The sequence below is a fragment of the Pseudophryne corroboree genome (assembly GCF_028390025.1).
Source record: "Pseudophryne corroboree isolate aPseCor3 chromosome 11 unlocalized genomic scaffold, aPseCor3.hap2 SUPER_11_unloc_2, whole genome shotgun sequence".
NCBI lineage: Eukaryota > Metazoa > Chordata > Amphibia > Anura > Myobatrachidae > Pseudophryne > Pseudophryne corroboree.
In genome coordinates this window covers 209,716-212,199 of record NW_026967478.1, presented here as the reverse complement: position 1 = coordinate 212,199, position 2,484 = coordinate 209,716, and the positions used below count along the sequence as shown (strand labels likewise).

Here is a 2,484-nt window from a genome sequence, read left to right as displayed (position 1 = left end):
AGAGTACAGCAATGGAAGCATGCTGGGCCCATAACCCAGAGGTAGGCAGATTGAAACTATCCTTTGCTATATGCATTTTTTTTTTTGTTAATTAAAGTAATCCAAAACTGGGATTGATATTTTGGCTCTTTTATTTTTACTTAAAGTACAATAACTTTTACCATTTTAATTTGTTTTAATAGTATATTGACAGTATTGTTTTCTTTCAAAAATCCACTTAATTTTCTTTACCCTATTATTAAAATGGTAATTGACAAAAACAAACTACATTGTCACCAGAAGAGCAATACAAAATGTACAAGTGATATATTAAAATCATCTTTCCAGCTTGAATTTCAATGATGCATTGGGGCAACGATTTTGTGAGAAACATCTTCACCCTTAAATAAAGATTTTCTTAATTCCTTACCTGTGTGCTAATTAGATATCACCTTGTTTTCGCATTAAACAGACTTCCACATGAGAAAGCAGCAAGGATGCAGTGGCGTTAATGTTTCCTGGTGTCAACTTGTATTATTTCAGTAGACATTGAAATGAGGATGCATCTTGCTGCCTTTCCAATGAAGCAAGTTTAATTTAGTAATAGGTGAAAAACCATCCCTACAAAGGTGTTAATCAGAGACTTGGCTTTGTGGACACTTTTCAGAGAACAAATTTGTTAGCATAAAAATAAAGCCAGAAAATGAAGAGCTGTTTAATCACTCAATTGGATTTTTTTTGCCAGCATATTTTTTTTCTCTGCAACCCACTGCTAAATTGTGCTTCCTAGCTGTTTTTTATAAAATCACTGAATCAAATCTAACTCTGATTACATCAGAGAAGGCCAGGTACCCTACACAATAAGAGGGGGTTTGAAATTTTGACTTGTCTACTTAAATATCACCAAAATCTGATCACAAGGTCAATTACGTCCCTGGGTGGGATTGAACCACCAACCTTTTGGTTAATAGCCAAACACACTAACCGATTGCGCCACAGAGACACTTTGCAAAAAGTACATACTGACAAAGGCTAATAAGCATACATCTAGAACATTTCCTAGAAAAACATTAAAAAATCAATAATCTGGAGAGTTTTTGTAAGATGTTTCTTCCATCAACCAACGAATAAACACATTGGTACTTTCCCATGATGAGTGAGTGCTTCAGGATCTCTTGCACTTACATGTGCAGCAGAGTACAGCAATGGAAGCATGCTGGGCCCATAACCCAGAGGTAGGCAGATTGAAACTATCCTCTGCTATATGCATTTTTTTGTTTGTTAATTAAAGTAATCCAAAACTGGGATTGATATTTTGGCTCTTTTATTTTTACTTAAAGTACAATAACTTTTACCATTTTAATTTGTTTTAATAGTATATTGACAGTATTGTTTTCTTTCAAAAATCCACTTCATTTTCTTTACCCTATTATTAAAATGGTAATTGACAAAAACAAACTACATTGTCACCAGAAGAGCAATACAAAATGTACAAGTGATATATTAAAATCATCTTTCCAGCTTGAATTTCAATGATGCATTGGGGCAACGATTTTGTGAGAAACATCTTCACCCTTAAATAAAGATTTTCTTAATTCCTTACCTGTGTGCTAATTAGATATCACCTTGTTTTCACATTAAACAGACTTCCACATGTGAAAGCAGCAAGGATGCAGTGGCGTTAATGTTTCCTGGTGTCAACCTGTAATATTTCAGTAGACATTGAAATGAGGATGCATCTTGCTGCCTTTCCAATGAAGCAAGTTTAATTTAGTAATAGGTGAAAAACCATCCCTACAAAGGTGTTAATCAGAGACTTTGCTTTGTGGACACTTTTCAGAGAACAAATTTGTTAGCATAAAAATAAAGCCAGAAAATGAAGAGCTGTTTAATCACTCAATTGGATTTTTCTGCCAGCATATTTCTTTTTCTCTGCAACCCACTGCTAAATTGTGCTTCCTAGCTGTTTTTATAAAATCACTGAATCAAATCTAACTCTGATTACATCAGAGAAGGCCAGGTACCCTACACCATAACAGGGGGTTTGAAATTTTGACTTGTCTACTTAAAGATCACCAAAATCTGATAACAAGGTCAATTACGTACCTGGGTGGGATTGAACCACCAACCTTTTGGTTAATAGCCGTACACACTAACTAATTGCGCCACAGAGACACATTGCAAAAGTATATACCGACAAGGGCTAATAAGCATTCATCTAAAACGTTTCCTAGAAAAACTTTAAAAAGTCAATAATCTGGAGAGTTTTTGTAAGATGTTTCTTCCATCAACCAACGAAGAAACACATTGGTACTTTCCCATGATGAGTGAGTGCTTCAGGATCTCTTGCACTTACATGTGCAGCAGAGTACTGCAATGGAAGCATGCTGGGCCCATAACCCAGAGGTAGGCAGATTGAAACTATCCTCTGCTATATGCATTTTTTTTTGTTAATTAAAGTAATCCAAAACTGGGATTGATATTTTGGCTCTTTTATTTTTACTT

At 34.9% G+C, this 2,484-nt stretch overlaps 1 non-coding gene across 1 annotated transcript; it reads right to left on the bottom strand.

The window, feature by feature from the left end:
* Positions 1 to 908: 908 nt before the first annotated feature.
* On the bottom strand, positions 909 to 982 carry TRNAN-AUU (transfer RNA asparagine (anticodon AUU)). Its single transcript has one exon. It is a non-coding gene; the product is annotated as a tRNA-Asn (tRNA).
* Between the last annotated feature and the right edge of the window lie 1,502 nt (positions 983 to 2,484).